The following is an 18,242-nucleotide window of genomic DNA, read 5'->3' as shown; positions in this document are numbered from 1 at the left end:
GATTGAGTTTTTGTGTCTAGTTTCATTATTTGTGTTTAAGTGACTGGTTTAAGCCATTTAGATTTATGGTGATTACTGACATTTAGATTTATTATACTCTCTTATTTAGGTGGGTTTTTTTTTTTTTGCCTCAATTATTTATGCTTCTTTCCTGACTCCTATTGAATTGATGGAGTTTTAAAAATTCTTGACCCCCTTCTACTTCTACATAAGGAAATAAGCTAACATGGGCCAGAGTCAGCAGAATCAACACATAATTTATGTGTTTTTCAGTTTTGATTTGTGGGTGCTTGTTCAGCCATTCTTAACTGGTGGGAAGTTTGTGGGCCCCAGTTGTGAGTATGTCACTCAAGGGAAGTTTTATATTTGTTTCAGCCTCGGGTTCCAAAACATTCCCTACCTGGGATTTCTTTACATTTGTTTCTTGGCTTAGGTTTTCTTAGACCCTGCTGAAGTATATAAACTCAAAATCCAAACCTGTTTCAGGGTAGGACTGTGGTTTTTCATTCTCCAGGGGGAATTTTTTTCCTTTCCCAGGACTCAGACCGAGATGGATAAGTCCCTTTTTCACTTCTTTACTTTTCCTAGAAGCTTTTATTTCCTGATTCATGAGTTCTGAATTTATGCAAGGATCTCACTTCCAACTCTTTACCTTGCAGAGGCCCAAAGCCTTGTCTTCTGTCCCTTGCACAGCTTTGAAATCCAAGTTTCTAGATTCTTGGGATTGGCAAACGTTCCCAGAGCAGTCATAGTTTTTGTTCTCTTTGACCATTCAGGTTTTCTGCTTTGTGGTATTATTTCTCCCCCTTCCCCACTGCCACCCCCCCAGATATTTCTCTCACTCTCTTGGAAACACAACTTAAATGGATGTAATTTAAATGGATGTATTTAAGTGGATGTTTGCTGTATTTTATCTACTATTCTCTATATGTTTTACAGTAAGGGCTTTTCAGAATATCCAGTTCAACTTATTGCTGGAAGAGGTTTGTTTTAACATACCTTAGAAACACCCAATTCCATGCAGATAATATCTTACATAAACGCCATTCTTGCCTCTTAACACATGAGGCTCTCAGGTATTTCTGCTGAGCCACATGGTGATGTACTGCCATGCCCTCTTAATACAACTGTACTTCTTTGAATGAGTTTTATAATTTTGATTGTTCCTTATGGATAGAATACTGGCTTCTATTACTAGCAGTACACATTGGTGTCACTCCTGCTGTCAATTATGGGACACTGGAATCAGCCTTTATTCATGCTAGTCTAGCACAGGGTATAAAGAAAGATTACTGAGACCTTAATGACCTTAATGAGATCATGTGTCTAGTGTTCTTAAGCAATTCTCTATTCTGTAAGCAACTTCTGCATGGCCTGAAGTGTCCGAAAGGCTCGGTAGAGCAAAATAAGCTACGTTTCCGATGAGTAGTTTATTTGACTTATTCCTTCTCTCTCTCCATAGTTCAGTACTTTCTTCTTTCTTTTGCAGGAACTACTTCTCTTCCCTAATTTCAATCACAAATCTCTGCCCCTAACTTTAAGAGTAGGCACATGACCCAAGCTGGGCCAGTGACAGAAGCCACACTTTGGCTACTGGATTGGCCTGAGAGTAGGCAGGTGATTCAGCTGGACCAATCACAGAAGGAAGTAAACAAAGAGAAACTTTTTATCTCAGCTTAGAAAGATGCTAGCAGAGAGCCACTGGATTTATGTTTCCTGCTGTGGAGAAGAAGTGGACCTCAGGTTGGAGGGGAAAAAGCCAACACACTAAGAAAGTGGCACTGAAAGACCTAGAGATAGGGAGTCTTGGCGCCTTTTTGTGTCCTGGTCCCAGCTTGAGGCCCAGCTTTGCCCATGATCTTCCTGAAGTTTGGTTAGGGCAGCTGCCAGTTCCTTTTCTGAGACAGCTGGTTTGAGAGGGGAATCTGTCTCGTCCAATCGAGAGTCCTGATTCCTTAGCATCCTCTTAAAAAAAAGTATTTGTTAAGTACTTTTAGTATTCATTGACATGGTTTCGGTGCTGAACAAAGTGATTTATACAGATATAGTCTCTGTATTTTCGGGTTTACATTCTAAGAACTGTACTTCTGGCACTCTTTCTTTAGAACTGCAAAGCTCAATGAATCTTTAATGTCCACTCTTTGAGTATATAGTTAAAAATTAATTTAATAGTTGATGGTCATCCATCTTCCCAAGAGGTTCCTGATCTACTTCAATTGAGCTCTAAGTTACTTTTAGGCATTGGTGTGTGCAGAGCTCTTGGTGTCAAGGTTAAACTGTTCCCTTCTCTAACATGTGAGAAAATTGATGCATAAAAACTTTCAGTGTAATAGCTATCCTTCTAGGCCCCTGGGCATTGGAGATTCGGTTATCTTTTCACTCAATTGATCCATTGTTTGCACTAGATAATTTGACTTTGTTCAAGTACACTGCTGTTTATGTTTTTAATTCCAAATCTTACCTCATTATGAACAATTTTCTACCCTTTGCTCTGGGGAAATGCTAATGCTGCTTGTTTATATAGAAAGTAAAGTTAAGAAGTCAGTGTTAACATTTTGGCTTGCTTTCACAGGCAAAAAAAGAGTAGTACTGTATTCATATGTTGAAATTTCTTTCACTTTTCCCCTCTTTATGTTGGATGTGCCTTTAGCCATAAGCTAGTACTTCATCCAGGTTGCTTCATGCATTGACTACTAACCACTGACAGTAATGTCTCCAATGAATGTTTTGTTTCCTTTGATTAATTTGTCTCTACTTTCCTTGTTCTAAAGCCCATAGTGAGCAACCATATTTTATGTGGATATTTAGAATAACAGTGAAGTTCACCACTGTGTTTCCTTGGCTTAAATCAAGATTTATCTGATGTGCTGAGGAACTGGGGCAGACTGGTGGGACTTGGAGGGCCTCCTTCAGTGATTGGAGGAGTTAAGTAGATCCACACTGTCATCTGACCAAGTGTGTACCTGACACTGTCAAAAACACTACCATTGGCGCCCCCGCTTGCCGCAACTAGAGAAAGCCCTCGCAGAGAAACGAAGACCCAACACAGCCATAAATAAAATAAATAAATAAATAAACAAATAAAAAAGGCATTCCTGCTAAAAAAAAAAAAAAAAAAAAAAAAAAAAAAAAAACACTACCATTGGGCCACCTGGAGCAACCACAGTCAACTGTTGTTTTGTTTTGGAATAAGTCATTTTATGTGTTTTCAATGAGCTGCAACATTTTCTTTCCCGCATAGAATTTTTTCCATTGAGTTGTGCTGTTGACTTATGTTGTAGAATTTTATAAAAACATTCCAGTGATATTTATCCTTGCAGCTCTTATAAAGTGGTTGAGGGTGTTATTTTTATGTTTCACAATGACTTCTTGATGAGAAACCAAGGAAAAATTGCTTTCTGGACTCCATATTCACAAAATCTGTGCTTTGTTGAAACAATTGTTTTATTTACACTAAGTGGACAAAATAGATTTTGTTACCTTCTTTGGATTGACTACAAAGCATGAAACCAAATCTGTTACTCATCTAGAGGACTGGTTGTCATTGTGATGAGTCTTTCACCTGGCTCTCTTTTCTTTCCCTTTGCCTTACATATCACCTCATTTTTTCTTTACTTTAAAAAATTATTTTATCTTATGATTTTATATGCATTGTAACACAATTCTTTTTATAAAAAAGCAAGGAATAAAAAAAATGGGGTAGCCTAATTTTGCTCAAACTCATGTAGTGTCACACTCTTCTAATAGAGGTAGCCCAAAGCAATAAGCAACAGAGCTCTCTACACAGCCAAAGTAGATGTCTCTAAGTACCTGCATTAAAATCCCATGCCCATGACTTCAAGTGATTCCCTTAGCCCTTATTTCAAAGCCTAATCTTACATTACATTTTATTTAAAGAACCTTCAACATATGATTTCTCAGCTCATAGTACATGGAAAATGAGAAAATTAGAAACAGGGAGGAAAAGTGCTATACGGGGTCACTGATAATAATGGCAGGGAGAGAAAAACAAGAAATAGGTGAAAAAGCTAAGCTATGCAAATAAATCCACATATTTTAATAGGCCTTTTTATATCTATTATGCATATGTATATATAATGTCTATTATGGATCCATATAATAGATTACATATTAGATTATATAAAATAAATTATATATTAGATTATATACAATATTCTATATGATAGATTCTATATATTATATCTATTGTATTATATAGGTGTATAATATCTATATATGTTATATAGATATGATCTAATATTCATAATGATGACTGACTCAATTATCTAGAATTTTTGGCTATCCAGAATCCTCATATTCTAAATACTAGGTAATTAAGTTTTATATTATTAAATTATTATCCTACATTTAAACTTCTAATTCACGTGAATTGTGAAAAAAATTGAAGAGCCACACATGGAAATATTTAACCTCTGAACCTCTCATGGCAACATTGATAAAATAGATTCGAAAATATATTGATAGAGGCTTAATACCTTCTAGTTTCACTAGAAAAGTGTCGTTTAATAGTATGCAAATGATTGAATAGATCTGTCACTGGGGCCTCCATAGAACAGCTTCTGTGTCTATGTTAGCATGCAAAAATGCTCCATTGAAAATTTAAGCTGTAACTGTGTGCATTGTATTACCTATAATTACATTTCCACTTGGGTAAATGTGAGAGTTTTTTCAATTTATAAAAAATGTATGCCCATTGTAGATTCAATTCATGTAGGTTATGTATGTGTAAATATTTATTGACAGGAAGGATTAAACCCGTGTCTTTTATAACTGATAAACTCCTGAATTTATTCTTGGAAACATCTAGTTAGCCTCTGTGGGGAGCACAGGGCTTTCCCTTAACCTCTTGTCTCTGAGTATTGATCAAGGTCAATAAAATCCATTTCCCCCAAGCAAGGAATAGTGCTCCAGTTCCATGATATGGATTGATTCATATTTTCTAGAAGTGGGGCCTTGAAGGAGTGAAGATCAGAGTATGTGTGGTTTCTCTTCTCATTCTAACCATAAGATACTGAGGGACATCTATCTCCCTTCCAGCGTTTCTACGAGGCAGAGGAAAGAGGGTTTCAGGCACCAGTCTGGTTGTGTGGCAGCCTAACCCTCAGCTACAGCTCTGACTAGAGAAGGCCTAGGTTGCCCCTGGGCTTTGGAGAAAACGTTGTTGCTACTCTCTCTCTGCTTTCTCTTTCTCTGACCCTGTGTGTATGTAACTCTGAGATTCAAATTTGCTTTCAAGAGGATGGAGTCCATTTACGTCTCCACACAAGGCTGGAAGAGTTCTCCAGGTGGTTCATCTGTGGAGTTTGGGGCCAAAATCTCACTCACCTAGTAATAAATGTTGCATTTTATTTTACTTTTTTGCATTTGTTCTCTGTAGGCATATTTTTCTGGAGGGTTTCACAAAAAGGAGTGGTGACTGGGCCAGGGAGAATGAATTGTCTCACCTATATCATCTTAAGTTTTCATTTTAAAAAAATCGATTTGTTTTGAGTGGGAAATTAGTGCACATGGTTAAATATGTTAAAAAAGTATACACTGAAAAGTCTTCCTCCTGATCTCACACTTGTCTCCATCCAGTTCCCATGGCCCACATCATTAGAATACTATTATTATTAGTTCCTTGCACATCCTTCCAGAGTTTCTATTTGTATATGCAAACAAAACCACATATATACCCTTAGTTTCTCACTTTTTACAAAAATGATGGTATATTAAACACTGTTCTAAACCTTGCTTTTTCTCTAAACAATATTCCATTTCAGTCAGTATGTAGAGTTTATGCAATTTTTTAATCCCATTGAATAGATATACTATAATTTACTTGACCAGTCCCCTATTGAAAAATGGTAAGGTAATTTTCCAATCCTTTGTTGATAATGCTTCAATGAATACAGTTACACATACATTATTATGCACATATTCAAGTACTTATATCTGTTGTATAAACCCCAAAGTGGAATTGCTCTGTCAGAAATTATATGTATTTGTAACTTTGATAGATCCTATTTGCCTTGCATAGGGATAGTAAAATTTTACACTCCACAGCTCCATAAAACTTTGAGTTTTTGCCAATCTGAAAGGTTAAAAATGATATTTCAGGGTAATGTAATTTGCATTTCTCATTTTATAACTGAGGTTGACATCTGTCAAAGAGTCATTTGAATTTTTCTGAGAATTATCTATTTATACCTTTGGATCCTTTTGTTTACTGTTGCTAATCCTTCCCTTATTGATTTCTAAAACTTCCTATATATTAGAAAGACTAACCATTTATCTGTGATATGGTTACAGATGTTTCCCCCTCAATTTTTCATATACCCTTTTTTTTATGAATGGACCATCATTTATTCATTACAATAATAGTTGTGAGGACTATGTAATAAAATGAAGGAACATTAATGATATGCATATAAGTGGAATAGTTTAAAAGCATGATTACAATTAACTACATTTTCAAAAGAAAAGCAAATGGGCAAAATGAAAGAAAATTCAACCTCATGCTGCCTCGGTTGAAACATGGGTATTTAAAGTCTGTGGTTTACTTTCACATTTTTCTTGGCTATCACTGACATGATTTAGATTTTTATAATGAAAAAGAAAACATATCAATTGTTAAAATGTCTTTACCCATTTACATGTATAGCAGACTTTAGCACAAGTCTTAGACCTGACCCTTATCCCAGAAATTCATCTGGTTCTCTACCCTGGAATATTTACTTCATATACTCTCCTTCTACAACCCCTTTCCTTTCACCACACTGTATAGTATCACCACTCCCCTATTGCCTCCACCTTAGTGTTTTCATCTTTGAAAGTGGTTCTCTAAGAGAGAGATTACCCAACTTTTTCTTTTAAAGGGAAAGATAATAAATATTGTAGACTTTGCGTGCCATTCAGCCTGTCACAAATACTCCCATCTGCCACAAATACTCCCATCTGCCACTGCCCGTAACAGCCATAGGCCATACTTAAATAAATAAGACATGGCTGTGTGCCAATAAAATTTTATTTACAAAAACAGGCAATAAATGGGCCAGATACTTTACCAACTCCTGCTCTATAACAATCCTAGTAACTAGTACTGTTTAGATGAAACCAGCACTTGAAACTCAGCAAATTGGATGGCCCTACTTATAGATCATAATGTATAATTTTTTTTAAATTTTATTTATTTATTTAGTTATGGCTGTGTTGGGTCTTTGTTTCTGTGCGAGGGCTTTCTCTAGTTGCGGCAAGTGGGGGCCACTCTTCATCATGGTGCGCAGGCCTCTCATTATCGCGGCCTCTCTTGTTGCGGAGCACAGGCTCCAGAAGCGCAGGCTCAGTAATTGTGGCTCACGGGCCCAGTTGCTCCGCGGCATGTGGGATCTTCCCAGACCAGGGCTCGAACCCGTGTCCCCTGCATTGGCAGGCAGATTCTCAACCACTGCGCCACCAGGGAAGCCCCCATAATGTATAATTTAAATAATACTTTACTCAGTAACTTACAAGAGTATGTAAACTGCACTGAGGAGCCCAAAAATTCTTGGTTAAAAAAAGTCATATGTGCACTTACTCGTTTAAAAATGCCCTTACTCTGGGGAACAGCTGAGGACAATGATCAGATTCTATTGTTGGAAATCAATTCCACCATCTAGCAATCAAATCCAAGCAATTACTGGAGAATGTTGGGTAAAGGATTCAGCTGGGGAGGGTTTTCCCTTTGCTTTAAAATTTGAAATGATGACCATAAACAGGACTAATTAATTTGAATTGAGGGGTTATATTTCAAAACAGAAATAAAGAAAATCTAGAAGAAAACTCATCTATAAACCCCTTTCCTCTCTTAGTTTTTAAAAAGTATATATTAAACCCTTTGGATTGAGATCTTAAAATTTTTTTAAGTCGGAAAAGAAAAATAAAGTATTAAATCAAAATTAATAGCATTTTCCTAAAAATCTAAGCAACCAACACAAGAAGACACTGTAAATAAATCTACATAACATTGAAAAATCATAGATTAATAGCTTTATTACATTGTCAACTGATTCAAACACATTGGTAAAAAAGGTAAGAAAAAGATAAAACAAAAAAATAATTAGTAAATAAGCATGGGAGATACTTAGCTTCTCATTTGCTAATGGATGTGATGTGTATTTATAATTCAATAGAAACAAATTATATGTAATTAACATAACCAGTGCAGATGAAAGTGTAACTGGCACTATATTTTTTCACAACAATAAAGACTAATACAATAATTCATAATAGAATTCAGAAAATGTACCTTAATTTCAAATTCCTTGACTCAATTTAATTTTACATCTGCATATCCAAGGAAATGATCCTATCTGAAGTTTTATGCAAAGCAGTTCACTGAAGCTTTATTTCAAATTACCAGCAGAAAAAATGAAGTCTCTCACAAAAAGGAATTATAAAACATATTAGCAGGATATTCCGCAGCTATTTATAATGAAATATTTTTCATATGTTAAGTTGAAAATCAGTACAAGTTAAATATGAATAAAACTACCTAAAAAGCAAGGACTACACAATGTCTGGAAAGTAATACATGACAAAAGTGTCAGGGTAAAAGCATTAAGATCCTGCTTTTACTTTTTTAAACTTTCTGCTCTGTGTTTGTTTGTATGAAGCCTTTAAGAAAAAAAAAATTCTTTGAACATATCCCAAATAATTAAATGACCTCCAAACACCCTACCCTTTAATTAGTTCTTTATTCTTGATCATGACTGCATCAGCTCTAACCTGTTTTGTTTTGTTTTGTTTTCTCTCTTGGAATCAGCTACCTGGGTTTTCCAATACTGCTTTAACCACCTCTTGGAGTCTCAGCTAAGAATGCCTGTCTCAGTTCCGGCTGGAAATCCACCACAGGTACTGCTGAGATCGCCTTGGGTACAGGTGACACTCCTGGTTGCTCAGTGAGGCTCTTCTTCTCCGTTTGACTTGGACTTCTACCTCTGGTACGTGCTGTTCTGTGGTCCGTCTCAGGGGTAAACCGTCCCTGGTCCGCTCCATCTTGCCGCTGGCCGCTCCTCAGAACACAAAGTTATCTCTGGCAGCCGCTCCACTCTACGCTGTCATATACCCTTTAATTTTGCTTATTATTTTTGGCCAAATGGAAATTTTTTTCTTTACGTAGTAAGTTGTTAGTATTTTAAGGATTCTGGGTTTTCAGAAATAGTTAGAAAGGCTGTATTCACTTTCGGTTTTAAAGGAATTCTTCCATATTATTTTATGTTACTTTAATGGTTTTATTTTTATTTATATTTAAATTTTTGTTTTATTTAGAGTTTGTTCTGGTATGTAAAATGAGAATTGGATCCAATTTCACTTTTTTATATGTCTATCTGGTTCGAACACCATTTACTGAAGTATTCCATCTTTCCCTCATGATTTGACTAATCCTCTTCACTTGGAGGGCCGGTGACTGAGGTGAGAGATGCTGGCACCCTGTCTCTCCTGGGGTGAATCTTAGCCTTTTGGCTGGGAGTGGTGTTAAAGGAGCTCCCATCTTGTTGGCCTCAAGAAATAGAGTAGACATTCTGTATTATGAAGTTGCGGAAGGAATGGGAGCAGGTTCTGGCTGAAATGTCACCGATTCCCACTGTTCTTATCGACGTTTAGGAGTTTTTCTTGAATAAATGCTTACTGATTTGCGGTATGCCCTTAGGTCAATTTCCAGAGATTTTAAACGTTTGTGTTTTATAATATTTACCGGTTGTTTCACTGAGGAGAGATGTATATGCCAAGTTTGTCACACGGCTTTCCTGGAAGTCTGATCAAATTCTTTTTTGTGTCTTTCAGCAATGTTTTAATGATTTGTTTGTGTTTGTGTAACATTTGTTTATATATATCACATGTGATATATATTATATTTACACTGATTGATATAATCATGATTGTCTTTTCATCTGCCTTATGTCAGATTTTATGTTTGTAAATTTTCAGAAGTTTTTCACCATGTGGTCTAATTTATTCATTTGTGAACAGTTTTTCTGGTAGGTAGGTTTGGATAATTGCTCAGTGGTTACCTTTCAAATGATAGCTTTATATAATGTTTTTAGTCATCCATTAATTTGCATGGTATTTGTTGCTTCTCTATTTGCTTGGTGTTAAAATTAGGTGTTTCCACTTTCTGCTTCTTCCTCCCTTCCTCTTACCACTGGAATTTAATCAATAACATTATCAACGTTTATTTAGTATTTTCTATTTTACTGTTAAATATGCTTATATTTCTAAAATTTGATTTTTATCACCTTAAATGATACACTTTGGCTCCCAGCTAATATTACCGAGAAGGTGAATGAGGTAAATCTCCTCAGGACTGCTACCTATTTTGTGCACATTGTGTCTACACAACTCCAGGGGTTGCTGTTCATGTCTAAGTGAATGATACCCTTAGAACTGTGAATTGTAAAGAAAAAGTAAAAAATAGTAGGTGTCATAAGGAGGAGAAAATTCATTCTGGAGGATATCAGGAAAGGTTCCCCAGAAGAGGTATTATTTGAAGGTTGCCTAATGTGTGCTGATTTCAAGGGAATAAGTGAGTTTTTCGTAAGAAAGTTTACTTAAAGAGAGAACAGGGTCCTTCAACAATATGCAGGACAGATAAAATGCCATCAATTTTCCTATGGAAAATCACCTTCCATACAGCGTGAAGAAGTTATTAAGTCATAGTCAAACTCTCGTTTTCCTGTTTAATAGAAAATTATCAGTGTAGTATTTTCACTAGTTTTCAGCATCGTGAGGGAAATATTCATGTGAACTGCACCTTTTTAAAAACTGCAATCAAAGAATGCTGTCAATTATTACGTTAAAATTGATTTAATGATCACCATTCAGCTGGAATGCTAATGTCAGGAAAAAGCTGGAAATGTAACAAGAGTTTACATTACCAACAAAAAGGCTTCAGGGTCACACCTGGTCATACTTTTTATTTTTTATTTTTTTAAGGTTTAAAAGATTTTAATGTTGTGATACCATATCACAAAGGAGGATTGTTTTAAGAACAGGAGGAATATATATATATTTTTTTAACTTTAATTTTATTTATTTTTTTACACAGCAGGTTCTTATTAGTTATCCATTTTATACATATTAGTGTATATATGTCAATCCCAATCTCCCAGATGAACTGGTCATACTTTTAAATAACAGACACACATACACAAAGGGACATTCAAATAAAAGAGATTTGTTAATGCTCCTTTATTTAGAGTAAATGAAATGAGTCTGGATTAATGATTTGCGTGATGATCACTCCACTTGTGTTGGGAGCCAACTAGGAGGATTCTATTGGCATTTTCCTTGTACCAATCAGCATTGCACAATATAGGAAGCACAAGGTCACATCTTTATGTTCTGAAAGCTTGAGTGATTACAAATTGCAGAGGTCCCAAGCAGAAAGGTCATTACCTGCTATGTCCCTTGTTTTCATAAGTCATAATAAAGTTATCAGCTATAAGAATGTTTTTCCCTTTGGTTACCAAACAGTGAGGCTTTAATAATAGCAGGTCAGCCGAGAACAGCATAAGCCAACATTAATAAGTTAAAAGTACCACTGGGACAAGAGAAGAATTGGCAGGGCTGTTGATCTTGTTTATTCTGTGTGTTACCTTTTTTCCCTTCTTCTAGGTTCATTTCCAGACAGTCTCTTTACATTGCTTGTGTGTCCATCTATGCAGATTTAAAATGCCTTAGTGGTGGCAGAGAGTAATTAGCATATAGAGCCTGGAAACTCAACTTCTAAATTTTATTAATGAGCTGATTTCCCCTTTATCTTTTAACTGACCCCAAGAGCATTAATGAAAAGTATCTAAATATGAATACAGGTGTAGTAATAAAGGAGAATTATCAGTCACCCTTAATTTAATTGGTGTCACCTTAGCTTTTAGTAGGGTAATAGGGTAGTATTGCCACCTGCAATCATTCAAGATTATTTTGCTCACTAATTAACTCACTTAAAAAAATTAAATGGGCTTCCTTGCTGTGCCCTGGGGCACGTTTGGGTGATGAAGAAGGGTAACCAGCAAGGTGATTCTGACAGCAGAGCAGGAGGTGAATTGAAAGCACAGGCTGTGAGTCAAGAATGCGGCCACAACCCAGGAGATTGGTTCAAGATGGCAGAGTAGAAGGACGTGCTCTCACGCCCTCTTGCAAGAACACCAGATTCACAACTAACTGCTGAACAATCATTGACAGGAAGACAGTGGAATTCACCAAAAAAGACACCCCACATCCAAAGACAAAGGAGAAGCCACAATGAGACGGTAGGAGGGGCGCTATCACAATAAAATCAAATCCCATAACTGCTGGGTGGGTGACTCACAAACTGGAGAACACTTATACCACAGAAGTCCACCCACTGGAGTGAAGTTTCGGAGCCCCACGTCAGGCTTCCCAACCTGGGGGTCTGGCAATGGGAGGAGGAACTCCTAGAGAATCAGACTTTCAAGGCTAGTGGGATTTGATTGCAGGACTTCAACAGGACTGGGGGAAAAAGAGACTCCACTCTTGGAGGGCACACACAAAGTAGTGTGCACATCGGGACACAGGGGAAGGAGCAGTGACCCCAGGGGATACTGAACCAGACCTACCTGCTAGTGTTGGAGGGTCTACTGCAGAGGCAGGGGGAGGCTCTGTCTCACCGTGAGGACAAGGACACTGGCAGCAGAAGTTCTGGGAAGCACTCCTTGGCGTGAGCCCTCCCAGAGTCTAACATTAGCCCCACCAAAGAGCCCAGGTAGGCTCCAGTGTTGGGTCGCCTCAGGCCAAACAACCAACAGGGAAGGAACCCAGCCCCACCCATCAGCAGACAAGTGTGTTAAAGTTTTACTGAGGTCTGCCCACCAAAGCAACAGCCAGCTCTACCCACCACCAGTCCCTCCCATCAGGAAACTTGCACAAGCCTCTTAGATAGCCTCACCCACCAGAGGGCAGACAGCAGAAGCAAGAAGAGCTACAGTCCTGCAGCCTGTGGAAAAAAAAACACATTCACAGAAAGACAGACAAGATGAAAAGGCAGAGGGCTATGTACCAGATGAAGGAACAAGGTAAAACCCCAGGAAAACAACTAAATGAAGTGGAGATAGGCAACCTTCCAGAAAGAGAATTCAGAATAATGATAGTGAAGATGATCCAGGACCTTGGAAAAAGAATGGAGGCAAAGATCGAGAAGATGCAAGAAATGTTTAATAAAGATCTAGAAGAATTAAAGAGCAAAGAAACACAGATGAACAACACAATAGCTGAAATGAAAAATACATTAGAAGGAATCAATAGCAGAATAACTGAGGCAGAAGAATGAATAAGTGACCTGGAAGACACAATGGTGGAATTCACTGCTGTGGAACAGAATAAGGAAAAAAGAATGAAAAGAAATGAAGACAGCCTAAGAGACCTCTGCAACAACATTAAATGCAACAACATTTGCATTATAGGGGTCCCAGAAGGAGAAGAAAGAGAGAAAGGACCTGAGAAAATATTTGAAGAGATTATAGTCAAAAACGTCCCTAACATGGGAAAGGAAACAGCCACCCAAGTCCAGGAAGTGCAGAGAGTCCCATACAGGATAAACCCAAAGAGAAACACTCCGAGACACATAGTAATCAAATTGGCAAAAAATAAAGACAAAGAAAAATTATTGAAAGCAGCAAGGGAAAAATGACAAATAACATACAAGGGAACTCCCAAAAGGTTAACAGCTGATTTCTCAGCAGAAACTCTACAAGCCAGAAGGGAGTGGCATGATATACTTAAAGTGATGAAAGGAGAGAACCTACAACCAAGATTACTCTACCCGGCAAGGATCTCATTCAGATTCGATGGAGAAATCAAAAGCTTTACAGACAAGCAAAAGCTAAGAGAATTCAACACACCAAACCAGGTCTACAACAAATGCTAAAGGAACTTCTCTAAGTGGGAAACACAAGAGAAGAAAAGGACCTACAAAAACAAACCCAAAACAATTAAGAAAATGGTCATAGGAACATACATATCGAAAATTACCTTAAACGTGAATGGATTAAATGCTCCAACCAAAAGACACAGGCTTGCTGAATGGATTCAAAAACAAGACCCATATATATGCTGTCTACAAGGGACCCACTTCAGACCTAGGGACACATTCAAGCTGAAAGTGAGGGGATGGAAAAAGATATTCCATGCAAATGGAAATCAGAAGAAAGCTGGAGTAGCAATACTCATATCAGATAAAATAGACTTTACAATAATAATGTTACAAGAGACAAGGAAGGACACTACATAATGATCAAGAAGAAGATATAACAATTATAAATATATATGCACCCAACATAGGAGCACCTCAATACATAAGGCAACTGCTAACAGCTATAAAAGAGGAAATCGACAGTAACACAATAATAGTGGGAGACTTTAACACCTCACTTACACCAATAGACAGATTGTCCAAACAGAAAATTAACAAGGAAACACAAGCTTTAAATGACACAGGAGACCAGATAGATTTAATTGGTATTTATTGGACCTTCCAACCAAAAACAGCAGATTACACTTTCTTCTCAAGTGCGCACGGAACATTCTCCAGGATAGATCACATCTTGGCTCACAAATCAAGCGTCAGTAAATTCAAGAAAATTGAATTCATATCAAGCATCTTTTCTGACCACAACGCTATGAGATTAGAAATGAGTTACTGGGAAGAAAACGTAAAAAACACAAACACATGGAGGCTAAACAATACATTACGAAATAACCAAGAGATCACTGAAGAAATCAAAGAAGAAATCAAAAAATACCTAGAGACAAATGACAATGAAAACACGATGACCCAAAACCTATGGGATGCAACAAGAGCAGTTCTAAGAGGGAAGTTTATAGCTATACTAGCCTACCTCAAAAAACAAGAAAAATCTCAAATAAACAATCTAACCTTACACCTAAAGGAACTAGAGAAAGAAGAACAAACAAAACCCAAAGTTAGCAGAAGGAAAGAAATCATAAAGATCAGAGCAGAAATAAATGAAATAGAAACAAAGAAAACAATAGCAAAGATCAATAAAACTAAAAGCTGGTTCATTGAGAAGATAAACAAAATTGATAAACCATTAGCCAGACTCATCAAGAAAAAGAGGGAGAGGACTCAAATCAATAAAATTAGAAATGAAAACGGAGAAGTTACAACAGACACCGCAGAAATACAGAGCATCCTAAGAGACTACTACAAGCAACTCTATGCCAATAAAATGGACAACCTGGAAGAAATGGACAAATACTTAGAAAGGTATAACCTTCCAAGACTGAACGAGGAAGAAATAGAAAATATGAACAGACCACTCACAAGTGATGAAATCGAAACTGTGATTAAAAATCTTCCAACAAACAAAAGTCCAGGACCAGATGGTTTCACAGGTGAATTCTATCAAACATTTAGAGAAGAGCTAACACCTATCCTTCTCAACTCTTCCAAAAAATTGCAGAGGAAGAAACACTCCCAAACTCATTCTGTGAGGCCACCATCACCCTGATACCAAAACCAGACAAAGATACTACAAAAAAAGAACATTACAGACCAATATCACTGATGAATATAGATGCAAAAATCCTCAACAAAATACTAGCAAAGAGAATCCAACAACACATTAAAAGGATCATACACCATGATCAAGTGGGATTTATCCCAGGGATGCAAGGATCCTTCAAAATATGCAAATCAATGAATGTGATACAACATATTAACAAATTGAAGAATAAAAACCATGTGATCATCTCAATAGATGCAGAAAAAGCTTTTGACAAAATTCAACACCCATGTATGATAAAAACTCTCCAGAAAGTGGGCGTAGAGGGAAACTACCTCAACATAGTAAAGGCCATATATGACAAACCCCCAGCAAACGTCATTCTCAATGGTGAAAACCTGAAAGCATTTCCTGAAGATCAGGAACAAGGCTAGGATGTCCACTCTCGCCAGTATTATTCAACATAGTTTTGGAAGTCCCAGCCATGGCAATCAGAGAAAAAAAAGAAATAAAAGGAATACAAATTGGAAAAGAAGAAGTAAAACTGTCACTGTTTGCAGATGACATGATACTACACATAGAGAAGCCTAAATATGCCACCAGAAAAGTACTAGAGCTTATCAATGCATTTGGTAAAGTAGCAGGATACAAAATTAATGCACAGAAATCCCTTGCATTCCTATATGCTAATGATGAAAAATATGAAAGAGAAATTAAGGAAACACTCCCATTTACCACTGCAACAAAAAGAATAAAATGCCTAGGGATTAACCTACCTAGGGAGACAAAAGACCTGTATGCAGAAAACTATAAGACACTGATGAAAGAAATTAAAGATGATACCAACAGATGGAGAGATATACCATGTTCTTGGATTGGAAGAATCAATATGGTGAAACTGAGTATACTACCCAAAGCAATCTACAGATTCAATGCAATCCCTATCAAATTACCAATGGCATTTTTTATAGAACTAGAACAAAAAATCTTAAAATTTGTATGGAGACACAAAAGACCCTGAATAGCCAAAGCAGTCTTGAGGGAAAAAAACGGAGCTGGAGGAATCAGACTCCCTGACTTCAGACTATACTACAAAGCTATAGTAATCAAGACAATATGGTACTGGCACAAAAACAGAAATATAGATCAATGGAGCAGGGTAGAAAGCCCAGAGATAAACCCATGCACCTATGGTCAACTAATCTATGACAAAGGAGGCAAGGATATACAATGGAGAAAAGACAGTCTCTTCAGTAAGTGGTGCTTGGAAAACTGGACAGCTACATGTAAAAGAATGAAATTAGAACACTTCCTAATGCCATATACAAAAATAAACTCAAATGGATTAAAGACCTAAATGTAAGGCCAGACACTATAAAACTCTTAGAGGAAAACATAGGAAGAACACTCTTTGACATAAATCACAGCAAGATCTTTTTTGATCCACCTCCTACTTCTAGAGTAATGTAAATAAAAACAAAAATAAATAAATCTGACCTAATGAAACTTAAAATCTTCTGCAAAGCAAAGGAAACTACAAACAAGACCAAAAGACAACCCTCAGAATGGGAAAAATTATTTGCAAACGAATCAATGGACAAAGTATTCATCTCCACGATATATAAGCAGCTCATGCAGCTCAGTATTAAAAAAACTAACAACCCAATCAAAAAATGGGCAGAAGACCTAAATAGACATTTCTCCAAAGAGGACATACAGATGGCCCAGAGGCACATGAAAAGCTGCTCAACATCACTAATTATTAGAGAAATGCAAATCAAAACTACAATGAGGTATCACCTCACACCAGTTAGAATGGGCATCATCAGAAAATCTACAAACAACAAATGCTGGAGAGGGTGTGGAGAAAAGGGAACCCTCTTGCACTGTTGGTGGGAATGTAAATTGATACAGCCACTATGGAGAACAGTATGGAGGTTCCTTCAAAAACTAAAAATAGAATTTCCATATGACCCAGCAATCCCACTGTTGGGCATATACCCTGAGAACACCATAATTCAAAAAGACACATGCACCCCAGTGTTCATTGCAGCACCATTTACAATAGCCAGGTCATAGAAGCAACCTAAATACCCATTGCCAGATGAATGGATGAAGAAGATGTGATACATATATACAATGGAATATTCCTCAACCATAAAAAGGAACGAAATTGGGTCATTTGTAGAGACGTGGATGAATCTAGAGACTCTCATACAGAGTGAAGTAAGTCAGAAAGAGAAAAACAAACATCGCATATTAACGCATATATGTGGAACCTAGAAAATGGTACAGATGAACCGGTTTGCAGGGCAGAAATTGAGACACAGATGTAGAGAACAAATGTATGGACACCACGGGGGAAAAGCAGCGGTGCGTGGGGATGGTGGTGTGATGAATTGGGTGATTGGGATTGACATGTATACACTGATGTGTATAAAGTGGATGACTAATAAGAACCTGCTGTATAAAAAAATAAATAAAATAAAATTCAAAAAGAAATTAACAACAAAAAAATTAAATGACCTTTCAAAAATGAGTATAATAGGATCTGTTAAGGACCATTAAAATATATATTTGTGAAATAGCATTGGTAGAGTATTTAATCATAGAATTTCAGAGTTTTGGCGGCCCTAGTGGTTCATTTTGTACAACCTCTACCCATGAATCTCTTGAAACACTCTCTTGGTGCAGACTTTCTAAGACTCTGGTAACTGGAGG

General features: G+C 36.9%; 1 pseudogene; it reads right to left on the bottom strand.

Annotated features, from left to right (window-relative positions):
- Positions 1–8,615: 8,615 nt before the first annotated feature.
- LOC118887975 lies at positions 8,616–9,057 on the bottom strand (annotated as a pseudogene).
- Positions 9,058–18,242: the final 9,185 nt, after the last annotated feature.

The sequence above is a fragment of the Balaenoptera musculus genome, chromosome 21 (assembly GCF_009873245.2).
Source record: "Balaenoptera musculus isolate JJ_BM4_2016_0621 chromosome 21, mBalMus1.pri.v3, whole genome shotgun sequence".
Lineage (NCBI taxonomy): Eukaryota > Metazoa > Chordata > Mammalia > Artiodactyla > Balaenopteridae > Balaenoptera > Balaenoptera musculus.
The sequence above is the reverse complement of the archived record's forward strand: the minus strand, read 5'-3'. Positions and strand labels throughout refer to the sequence as shown.